Source organism: Adiantum capillus-veneris, chromosome 8, assembly GCF_014529385.1.
Source record: "Adiantum capillus-veneris isolate H3 chromosome 8, ASM1452938v2, whole genome shotgun sequence".
NCBI lineage: Eukaryota > Viridiplantae > Streptophyta > Polypodiopsida > Polypodiales > Pteridaceae > Adiantum > Adiantum capillus-veneris.
This window is the reverse complement of record NC_140938.1, coordinates 163236604-163249405: the sequence shown is the minus strand read 5'-3', so window position 1 is coordinate 163249405 and position 12802 is coordinate 163236604.

The following is a 12802-nucleotide window of genomic DNA, read 5'->3' as shown; positions in this document are numbered from 1 at the left end:
CAGGCGTCATTGCATCGTTCCCTGTGTCTTTACCGGCAGTAGTTCTGAAGTAGCTTGACTCTGAAAAAACATCAGAGAAGACAAAAATCAACCACCTCATTACCCATTGAAACAATTTTCTCACCTGTTTTTGGGCATGGTTCAACTGGCTTCTTCTTTAGAAGGGATTGGTCTTCTGCAGAAATAACTTCGGGGCAATCCTTAAGCATGCACTTTCCTTTCTCAGCCAAGTGAGCAGCAGAATGCATGGTATGCATGTGAACAAGGCAATAGAACAACATGGCTTGGGCGATTGTGATCATGAATTTTTACACCACAAGCATTGCAGACATCAATGAGAACAACACTATGTCCAGGAGCTGAAACTCGTGCAGGCAAGACTATGGTTTCAGGTAGCATTGGTTGACTAATCATGTCTGTCACAAACGTGACATAGAGACCAAAGGTTTCCTCACGCTCCAAGCATTTGGATAATTCTTCCTGTAGGCAAGAGACCTCTGTTATCAGACAATGTCAAACATGTATAAAATCGGTATGAATTCTTGAAAATCGGTATAATGATGTTATCATACCGGTATGATTACATCCTGCTGGTATGATGTTATCCCACCGGTATAATGTTATTATACTGGATAGTATAACATCATACCGGTAGGATAACATTATACCGGAAGCTTAACATCAAACTGGTTGGATTTTATCATACCGGTTGGATCTAACCATACCGGTCGGATGTAAGGATTATATCCTAAATCCTACCGGTAAGATGTTATCATACCGATAGGATATAATCATACCGGTAGGATGTAATCATACCGCTACGGTATAATCCTACCGGTATGATAACATCCTACCGGTATTGTCATCTACCCTTACCGAATATGATATAATCCTACCGGTATGAAAAATCATACCTTATGGTACTTTGCAGGTATTATACTACAATCAGATGGAGTTAAAAGCATACTTGTGCCTGCTGTAGGGTGGCTTTTGCTTGGTCAAATTTTTCTTGGAGGCTGTCACGCAAGCCTGTTGGTACATTGGCATCGTCAGGGAAGTGCATTCGGATGGTGTCAAGGGCACCCTTGCAACGGTGCACATCAGCAACAGATTTGACCACCACTGAATCCTTAGCCTTTTGACACTCGGCTGATACATTGTCATGAGATTTTCTAACCTCAATAAGAAGTTCTTGCAAGGAAGTGGATACTTCAACACTAAACGCAGACTGAGTAGTCGCAAAAAGCCCACTTCCGACTGGTGTACTTTTGGATGGGGTATTTACTTAGAAGATGGCAGAACCACTTGGGGTTCCTGTGGATACTTGGGAAGCTCTAACTTCCATTGTTCTCTTTTCCTATCTAAGTGACCTTCATTGGTCACATTCTTCACCACCTCAGATGCAAACTCAGCCCACTTTATCGGACCTGTGCATACGAAATAAACATATCCGCGTGCAAACTTGACTCCCAATAGATAGTTTGGTGGTTTGGATTGGTACACCTGCTTGTAGAGCTGGTAGAGTTCCTTGTAGTGATCCGGCCTTGCTGTTTTTATCGGCACTTTTTTCTCCTTCACTGGAAGACACGTGAAAACTTTCATCCAGTCAGATATGGGCACATCTGCATCTGTCAATTTCCTAACATCTTTCCCCTCAAGACTTAACCCATATTCCCTGTGAAAATCCTCCTTTGTCGTGCAGAATGCCTTTAATGGCACCTCCACATCCTTGGGGTGAACAAAGCGCCTGATTTTGGGAGGAGGCTGTAACTTCTGTCTCTGAAAGGAATAAATCCATATTCATTACTCAATGTATCCACACCTCAGTACTCTACTACACATACAGGCCCGCTGTACACAACACAGAGAGAGACAGAGAGAGGTGACATACCTTCGTGGGAGAATGTCGGGTCTTTGTGGGGGAGACCTGTCGGGCTACATTCCTTGGGCTCTTTCTTAGGTTGCTATCCATAGCAAAGAATAAGCAGCGTGCACAGGGGGCTATAGAGTGAGCTGAGAAAGGCGCAGAAGGAGAAAGGCACAGAGATACAGAGAAGTCACAGTCATGAAAACATTCGACTGAACATTCGTTCTGACGTGGGCTCCACACATGTTTTTGAATCCTCCACATGATTTTTAAGATTTTGTATCCTCCACATGATTATTTAATTCAAACAATTCTTGCCCATAACACCAGTTTCATACCCCCTAAATTTTAAGCCTCCAACATCAACTTTCAACCGGTTAAAACCGGGCCACCTATTCATGCATCCACCCATGTGCCTTTGGCACCCTACAAGCGTCGGTGAATGTTGGATGGATACGCCGCGACGGACGTCAGCACAACGAGAACTCACCTAACAAGATTTGTCAGCTAAGGACAAAGCTCGACTCGCAGGCGCGTGGAAGCAAGCATAGGGTGTCAACCTACACTCGCCGACTCCTAACTAATTCCTACAGAGGTCTCTACCCAATGTCTAAGTCACAGCCTTCAGGAGTGCATAAGAGGAAACTTCCTACAATGCTTTCTAGAGCCGAACACCCATCAAACAATCTCGAAACACCATAGAAATTGAAGGAGACCCTACTAACACCAATAGGTCACTCTCCCTAAGGTCCATGAACCAAAACCCCAACCCAAAACACCCAGTGCAAAATCACATAGGATGTCGGCCGAAATTTGTCTTTGTTTCCGAAATCTAAAGTGCCTAATGTGTAGCTCTACTCAATGTGAACGCGTGGATATGCTGCAATGCAAAATTGGACAACGTATGCTCACCGAATCACAAGATGAAGCTCGTAGATGGAGCTCGCAAAACCGGACCATACGTGCGCAATGTAGGTATCCACGCGTAGCTCTCGTTGGGGGCAGCACGCTGCACTTCTCCGCACTAAATTCCGATCACCGGTGCACACATAGCGTCAAGATGAAGCTCACACTCTCTCTCGTACACAGTACGCTCACTCATAGACTTCAAAACTTTTTTAAAATGACAAAAGGGTTTTTCCATTAAGGTCAAAAAGTGGTATAAATATCTTACAATTCTCAAACCCTAAAGTTCCAAATTAACCATCTACTCAATCTGAATGTCAAAACTGGGATACAATCTGGAAACTTCTGTAAGCCCCAATATTTACAAGGTGAAATGTCGGGTTTTCTCAATGAATGAATAATTACAAAAAATGATAATCTGTCGAGCCGTCATTTTCCGTAGGGTGTGTCCAGCTTCTAACACTCCCCCCCTCCTTGCTCATGTCGTCCCCGACATGGCTGTTGAGCTGCTTCTTCATCTTATGGTTTCTCGCATCTTGAGCAGCGACTCGTATCTTGCATGTAAATCCAGTAGTGTTGGGCCGAATATGTCGGTGCTGATGGTGAAGAAGCCGATGTAGAAAGCTTCTTCAAAGGCCTGGAGGTGATAGGATGGCAAAAACATGATCCTTTGATACAATGCATGTATCACCTCCTTGGAAGGCTGACCAGACAGATCATATGCACATCTGTAAGTATCTTGAAAGAAGAAGATATTGTCTGTTGCCTGGCCTGGTTTGAATGTCTCAAAAAGTGCCAAAAGGGTTTTGCAGATCTTCCTCATCATTATGCAAGAAAGGTCAGGCGAGCCAGTGAACAATTTGATGGCGCCCGTTAGGGGTTTCACCATGTATTGAACACTTATTCTCTCGCCTGCCTTCAAGCCTGGAAGCTTCGGATAGTTTAGCCAAGTGGGTTGGCTTCTTTGTATTAGCTCCTAGCCTTCCACGTCCGCATCCTTGGTAGAGGGCAGAAGCTTATATTATCTCTGATGATTTTGGGTGCCTCTACCAAATGGATTAGGTACTGTGGATACTTCGTCAGCCATGCCTTTCTCCACCTGGGCTGGGAGTCGACTATCAACTTTACCCCTTCAAGCCTGGAGATATCTGATGTGTAGAGTGGCACTATTGGCTCTTCTCTGATTCTCTTGTTGATGGTGGCGGCTTCGTACTTTAGCAAAGGATATGGGAGAGAGGGCTATAGCCATTCATGCCGGAGGTTGCTGGCGTCTATCTTCTGAATGGTCATGGATTTAAAAACCCTCTGCTCCCATTCTAAAGCTTCTTTGGCCATTTCCCTGATTTCTGCTTCTATGGCCTTGCGCAGCTTCTCTTCCTCTTCTTGTGTTAGATCTTGTGGCTCTTGAGAGGGTCCTACAAGGATTTCCTCTTGCATGGGTGTGTCCCCACAGAATCTGCCACATTCTCTAGGTATATGCCTTCCATGGCTGCTGGCCTTGTGCTTGCCTGCTCTTCTGCTTACTGGCCTCTCAGCTCTTCTATCTGCTTTTGGAGTGTCTGTTTCTCTGCTTTAGCTTGTTCTCCCATGTTCACGAGGAGGTCGTTCAGATCGGCGTTTATCTTCTCCGCCTCCTCAAGCTTTCTCTTGATATTTTTGCATTGCATTCTGCTCTTCTTCCATGCGTGTTTGCATAACCACCGACCCTTCTTCCATCATCAATCTTTGCTTCTTCTCTAAGGTCAACTCTTTCTGGAGCTCTTTCATTTGTTCTTCATAGATTTGGCTCTCTAAAGTGGTGTGAGTCGATCTAGTAGCTCTGACTTGGTAGGAGATGCCCTCGCTGGATGGTTTGATCTTTAACTTTAAGCTGGTCCTTGAGCTCAAGGACTTCATCCTGGCTAGCCTCCTGCTCTATTTCTGCCTTCTCCTTGGCATTCTGCATTGCTTCAACTTCCTCCTCAACAAGTTGTAGGGTTAGGTTATCCCTTTCCCTCTCTGCATCTGTCAATATCTTGCTGAGTTGTCTATATTCCTCTTTGGCTCCTTACAGTCTTTGAGTTGCTTCCTGATTTTCTCTTTCCATTTCCTGACATCTTTGCAATGCCTTTGCTAGACTGGCTTGCAGCTCTGCTTCTCTCTCTATCTGCCTTTGGCTTTGTTTTTGTAAAGTGTCAACTTTAAGCTTTATCTGCACTTCAGTGTCTTTGAGAGTTGCCATTTCACTTTCTGAGGCCATTGATTGTGCTCCTAGCCCAGTTAGGTTTGTCATCACCACATCCCAATCACTAGTGGGTGGCTACAGGTCCAATGTACCAGTGGCCATTTCTTTAAGCTCCACTAACCAAAGGCTCTGCATTTGCTCTTTGGGCCCCGTGCTTTCCAAGTCAAATGCGACTGTGGCAACCTCTTCTTTTGTATATCCGGCAGCTAGTAGGTCTAGAAATGTGTTATACCTTGCTTCATTTGGCTATGGTTGCTCACTTTTAGGCTTAGCCTCTTCTTTTGGTTCTTGCTCTTGGCTTTGTTCTTGCTTTGACTCTTCTTGATCTTCAGGTTTGTCTTGCTCCTCTTTCTCTTGAGTCTGTGGAGGGCTACGAGGAGGTGGTGAGGGCGGTGGGTTGGACTCAGGGCTAGATGGTGGAGTTGTCGGCTTTTTCTTGAAATCCCTATCCGCCTTTGTCTTCCTTTCTCTCTCTTGGCCTTCCTGCTCCTCTAGCAGTTGCCGTCGAACTTGCTCCACTTCTTCTTCTATAAATGGTACATGTGGGATATTTTCCGCTGTGGCATCCAGAATCTCAAAATTCTTAATATAGTCGTCGAATCTGTCTCTGTGCACCCTTCGGGATGATCCCGACATTGCTTCTAGAGATAGCTTCCATAGCTCATTCAAATCTCCTTTGAGGGCTCTTTCGGCCCTAAAACTTTACATCAGCCACTCTAGCCGTGCCGCCTTCTGTGATTTCGTCTCTTTTACAGGCACTTGGATAGATTCCTTCTTTCCCTTCTTCAGCTCTGGCTGCTCTTCTTGCACGATTTCTAACCGGCATTTCAACCTAGTGGCAACACCTGGTGCTTTGGGTTGTTCCTCTTCCTTATCTTCCTTGAGCCTTAGCCAGTCGTTCTGTGATGGAGGGTTGGGCCATCTTCCCTTGGTGTGCAATGCCCCATAAATCACCTTCGTGATTAGCTCACCCGGCACGATGTATGTGGGATTCTTGTTGCCCATCTTCATCAGATTATCATGTATATAAGTTGCATAATTGATTACCTTCGGCTTGCTTTTCTGCATTGCCCAGGTGAATGCTGTGGAAATTGTTGCAGGCGGCATTCTGTACTTTTGTGGCCGCTTTGTACACATATGAAAGTACTGATTGTACAGCTGACTCATGATTTCCACTTTGGGGTTGGCAATGTCTTCAAAAGTGTAGTTGCCTTTCTTTTCTGTGTACACCTTTACTTCGTCTCTTCTTTTGGTTACACTATCCCCTTTGTTGGAGAGGTCTAGTGCAGCTGCCACTACTCTCTCTGTGATTAGAATCTCCGTGCCTGGCTTGCCCAGCAGATCCATAACTCGGGCCACTCCATCTTCTTTGATTGTCGTCACAAATTCCCATACTCTTTTTATGTCGATACCTGCCGACACAGCTTCAAAATAATTGTGGAGATCAATCTTCTCCAGATACTCTGCCATCTTGCTTCTGATGAACTCATTGAGCTCCCGCGGTAGCATTGGTAGCTCTATCACATTTCCTTTGGTTTCTTTGAACATGCCTTGGTAAATCTTTAGATCATTTGACTCTAACAGATCTTCTTGGATCCATGTGTTGGTTGGCTTTAGAGTTCCTTCTGGTATGACGAAGGGCTCTACCTCTTCTAGGTAATCTTTTATGGTCATCCTCTTCTTCTTTGCCGGTGACTTTGCGGCTGCCATAGATAATGTTTCACTCAGTAGTCCGAAGTTAGCGTTTTTTCCATATAGCTGAGAAACTAAGTTTTAACTATCCAAATGACTTGAAAATTGAAAATAAAACTTAAAAGGAACTTGGGCAACTGTGCATGTGCTCACAGTGCAATTTTGGCAAAATTTTATCATCTAGACATCCTACGTGTAGGATGTCTTTTTCATCAGATTTTGGTGATACTTGACATGCTGGTGGTCCTTGGCCTGTACGTGTAGGATGTCTTTTTCATCAGATTTTGGTGATACTTGACATGCTGGTGGTCCTTGGTCCTTGGCCTATACTTGACATGCTGGTGGTCCTTGGCTTGTACAACATAGTTATGTGCTTGGAATTGGATTTGGGCATCAAAAAGTGGATTTTTGGGCAGAATTAGGCTTTAGGATCACAAATTGGGTAGAATCTCCACAACATGTGACAAATGATATCCAAATGGGTTGAAAATTGATATATGGGCTCCTTGCACCATGGTAATGGCTCCCATGATGTCATTCTTTGCATAGAAGTTCAAAAACATGCTGGAGACATCCTACGCGTAGGATATCTATTTCATCAAAATGGCTTGAGATTTGTTCTGTGGGTAGTCCTTGGCATGTGGAACAGAGCCATGCTCTTGGATTTTGATTTGGACAAGAATTGATGTTGGTAAGACCCTGTGTAGTGTTTTTGGGCTCAAAAAGTGTATCTTGAATGTGTTGGGGGTCAAAATTGATTAGAATGGCTTCAAACTTGATATATGAGCTCTTGAAGATGATAAGAAAAGATCTAGAATGTAAGAATACCCCTTGTAGGCAAAAAATGTCAAATAGACATCCTACGCGTAGGATGTCTACTTCATCAATTTTTGCAAGTAACCACACAGGGTTGGCTATGTGCTCATGAATGTGTTGTGCAAGTTTCATGTGATTTGGACAAGTTTTGGTAGGTCTATGGCCCATTTTTGCCTCTATGCCCTAACTTTGCATTTTTTCATGCATATGAGGTCAATGTTGGTCCAAATGTGATGAAACTTGGTGGCTAGCATATCAAGGCTATTCAAAAAATGTGTGTGATGAGGAATGTTGGGTTCTGTGCCCAGAAATGGCCTTAAGACATCCTACGCGTAGGATGTCTCCTGATGATTTTTTCATGGAAACTATCACTGGTGCCTGCCCTTAGTCCCCCTGAGTCCCTTTTAAGCCTAATTTCAACAAACAAGTCAAATGGATAGAAAGTAACTCCCTGTGTGGATTTCAGAGCCTCCGAGCCGTTTTCTGACTTTTGGAGTGCTTTTCAGCGATGAAATTTCTTGATGTTGGTCTCCATAGCTTTCCGATCCCTTGGGGATCCTTGCCGTATGGTTTTTGTGGACTTTGGCTTCACTGGAGCTCCATTTGGCAATTTGTCACTCTAGAAGCACCTGTGGTTGCGTTTACATGTCTTCAATGACTTGTGGTGGTCTACCACCATAGGACTTGGTTGTTCATGGTCTACGAAAGCCGCTCGTGAAGTTTGGTGGCAAACAGACATGCGGTTTGGCCGCGAGAGCTATTTGACGCTTTGTGTCTGATGCCATTTCTGAAGTTTAGTGCCGCTTCGGGTCACCTTTCGGTCATGTGGGCTATATAGACTTGTTGAGCATGTTGAGATGCTCCTACCCATGAATTTTGGTAGCATTTGGGCGCCTCTCCGCCGATTTCCCATTTGGTGGCCTCTTGCGGGATTCTAGGAATTAGGGTTTTTCCCGATGGTTTTCTACTGCCTTTGGGCATCCAAGACTGGTCTCCTATGCTAGGGTAAGCTGCCGATGAAGTCTCATTGCTTTTGGGTTAGTCGTTAGGTGACTACTTCTAGTTGTAGGTCTCTACTGCCCGCTTAGTTTTCGCGACAAAACGACAAACATGCGCGAAAAGCTCAAGGTGGTGAGCCTACCTCTCATGTTTGAAGCCCGTCGGATAGTCGTGCGCGTCGTAGAAGCTGCTGGAAGTTCCGCTCGCTCTAGGTGGCAGAAGCTCTTTCTCAAAGTTCAATAGTAAAAATGAGCTTAAAATGAAGTGAAAAATTCTTATAATGGAGGTCCCCGAACCACTTTTCATGAAATTTGACATGAGCTCCCAACTTCTTGTAAGATGCGGTTTAGGCTCAAAAGTTTCTTGATTTGGACTTCATTTGTCCTGTCTACCAGAAATTTGGCATTTCGGTCAAAATCTGGCCAAAACACGCTTTCCGCTCCAGTCTCATAATTGCACCTCCACTATACCATAGGTTGTCCTATAGTCACTGATCATCCCCATATTTTTTGTTTTTCATTACGACTGTTTTTCACCTGCTTTTTGTATTTTTAAAGTTTTTCTGTCGAAAATTAGCAAAATTAAAAGAAAAATAGCAAATCAAACTCAGAAAATCCCCAAAAATCATGATAAATCAAAAATATCACCGCAAAACATTATATACACTCAGATGCAATTTTTATGGCCGGATTTCTCCATTTTATCAATATTTTGCCCGAAAAACAGTTATTTCTACTTACATACACACACCTAGGGGCTTGATTTGGCATTTGGCCCCATATATCTGTACATTCATGTTGTATAAGGGCATATGTACTTGGGTTAGTCCAGAAAATTTCACAATCAAACAAAAACCCTTAAAAATAGTCGAAAAACATGCCCTTTTTTGCTCTTTCTACTATTGGGTCCGCATTTGAGAATGCCTCTCCCCCTCCTAGCCGGAGTCCTCCCGGACGACAAGGTATCGCCTTGGAGTATGTGCCGTACATAGGTTGAAAAAAATTATGCTCATGCTTGGCCGTGTAATGTGGCCCTATTTTATGCATACTCGGTCAATGCATGGAAAATGTTGTGTAAGAGAAGGGTATAAGCAAGATGCTTATTGGCATTCGTCGTTGAGGTTTCCTGTTTTCTTTGCAAGTAACAACCGTAACTCTACTGCTCTTTGTTTGATTGTCTTTCTTGCAAAAGTCGCTTGCTTTGCCGCTACTGTTGATATGGCCATAGTTATCTCTTTGGAGAGAATTGGCTTGGCGAAATTGACCGTTGACCTTATCTCTTTTGCTTTCCATTGGTAGCTTGTTTTTGCCGGTTTTTGTAGGTTTCTTGCTACTTCCGTGGTTGCCACTATTTTGTTGCTTATTGGCATCCACATAAGTCAATTTGTCGGTTGCAAATGCAGCTGTCTGCCTGCCGATGTTGCTTGTACTGAAAGGAGTTCCTTTTGCTTCAGTTTCGATATCCAAATGCGAGTCACATTTGAGTTATTGCTGAGAATTTTATTTGGAATCCATATCTTTTTTATGCCCTTGGTGTTTGGTTGAATTATCTGCTTATGTTGACTTCCTCCGTTGTCTTGTTTTCTGTCTGGCATGTCATTTCTATCCTTCCGCATCCACCTTGTTTCTCTTGTTTTGCTAACCTCGATCTTTTTACTGCGGTTGGTGACTTCGTATGTATGTAGTGAGCATGGTTGGCAGTTTCCTGTTTGTTGTTAGCCTTGGGTATCATGTTGTTCTTTGGTGGCACCCTTGATTTTGGCTCTTTTTCCAGTGATTGCATTGCTGGCAGCTGATTATTGTGGGGTTGCTGAGCAAAGGCTATTACCTATTGTTCTTGTGCATGCTGAATTTCGACTGCATTTGCATTCCAATCTATTTGCACATTGTACTCTTTTTGCCAAGGTTGTCCCAACAACATGGGGTGTTGTGTGCTTTCATCCTCGACTACATAAAATTTGTGTGGGTAAATATATTGATGTACTTGTACATGCAATATAGTCCAGTCCAATGTTTTCAGAGAATGTGATGTACTACTTTCCAGCACTTGTGGAGTAGGATGAAGTTGACCTGTGTACTTGAGCTGTTTGTATAATCTGTAAGAGATTAAATTTGCTTGAGCTCCAGAATCAAGCAATGCCGTCGATTCAACTTGATTGCTACCCACTTTAATTCCAACTCTATGTGGTCTTCATCAAACCTCGTTAGTCGAATGGCATTGATTCGCAATGGTGCTCCACATTTTTGTTGTTGTCGCAAAAGTCTTCTTTTTGCAATGCGTTCTTGTGCTTCTGCTTGAGCTTCTTCTCGTACCCTCTGCTTCTCCTTCATTCGTTGTTTTCCTTGATGAATTTGTTGAAGCATATCCTGTGTTAGTGGTAAATGATAATTCTTTAATCGACACCCACTAATCCAATTTGGCATTTCTTCACCTGCTAATGTAGCAAGCTTGACAGCTCCGCTTTGTGATAGGTCACTAATCACAAAGGGTCCCATCCCTCGCTTTTTAAGTTTCTTGGCATGTTGCTTCAAAGTATAAACAAGTACATAATCACCAGTTTTGAACTCTTTCGTGCGCACATGCTTGTCAAAAAACTCTTTTTGTCTTCTCTTTTTAGCATAGATCGAAGCTACATCTCTCAAGCAAAGTTCATCTAGCTTTTCAAGGTCATCTATTCTAGGCGTTTTGCTACTCGTAGAGTTGGAATTAAAAACTCTATGGGTAATATAGCATTTAGACTAAAAACCATGTTGTACGGTGTCGTTCCTATCGATGTTTTGTAAGCTACCCTGTATGCCCACAATGTTGAGTGTAGCTGCTGATCCCAATCTGTCCTTGACTCTGACACAATTTTAGTGAGAACCGTGCATAGTGTTTTATTTGTGGCCTCAGCTTGTCCATTTGCCTGTGGATGGTATGGAGCAGATTTCCTATGTATGACCATGAATTCCTCTAGCAGATATTCAATGACTTCATTAAGAAAATGTGTTCCACGATCACTGACAATTTCTATTGGTAATCCGTATCGTACAAAAAAATTCTCATACAAAAATTGTGCAGTGGTCCGTGCATCTGCTTTTTGTGTTGCCTTGGCTTCCGCCCATTTTGTGAGAAAGTCCGTAGCCACAATGATATATTGGGTATGGGTGCGATATGCAGGGGGTGAAATAGGCCCCACAAAATCAATGCCCCATTTTGCAAATGCCCTTGCCCCCATCATTGGCCGTAGTGGCATCTCATCTCTCTTTATCGGCACCTTGGTGCACTGACATGCGTCACAACTCTTTACAAACTCTTCAGCATTCATATGCAATGTAGGCCACCATATTCCTGCGGCGGTTAAGACAATTTTTACCGTCTTATCGCCTGAAAAATGGCCTCCATTTATTCCTCCATGTGCGTGTTCTAAAATCAGCATGTATTCACTTTCACTTGCACAGATTCTAAGTTGATTGCCCTTTCCTCGCTTATAGAGTTGGTTCCCAATTAACTGAAAGTCATGAGCCTCCAGCTCTATAGCCCTTTTCCGTGCTCTTGTTATGTTTTCAAGAAACGTCCTTGTGGTTAAGAAATCAATGATATATTGACTCCATGCAGGTGCAATATTTACCTAAAACAATGTCGCGTGATCCACTGGTCTTTTGGCACTACATATAGTACAATTGTTAACATAAGCATGTGTGTCTGCGTACATAGTTGGCCAATAAACCCCTAACTGTTTCAGTCTCTGGTGTGTTTTCACTGTTGAACAATGAAATGCACAATCCTGGACATGCGCTTCTTCTAGGTAACACTCGAATTCCTCTAGATTTACACATAATCGTAGAATTTGGTGCAATCTTAGATGATACAGCCGTCCTGCAATCAACTGGAAGTTTTTTGTTTGTCGAATTGTTTGTTGTTTGGATCTGTCTTCCGTGCTATCAAATCTACCTCCAAAGGAAAGGATGCTAACAATTTCCTGAGACCATTTGGGTATCATTTCAATATTGAAAAGATAAGCATCTGGTATGTCATCATCTACTCCTTCAGGATCTTCCCCGTTGTGTAACCTTGAAAGATGATCCGCCCGTAGATGGGTTTTACTCTTTTTTACCACCACTGTGAAATCAAACTCTAGCAATATAATAAACCAGCGTACAATTCTCCCTATATTGCATGGTTTATTCACCAGATACAAAAGAGCTTGATGATCTGTGAAGAACACAAATTTGTTTGCAAGCAAATAATGCCGAAATTTCTTTACAGCATAAATCATTGCTAACCCCTCTCTTTCGGTGGTTGTGTAGTTCTTTTCT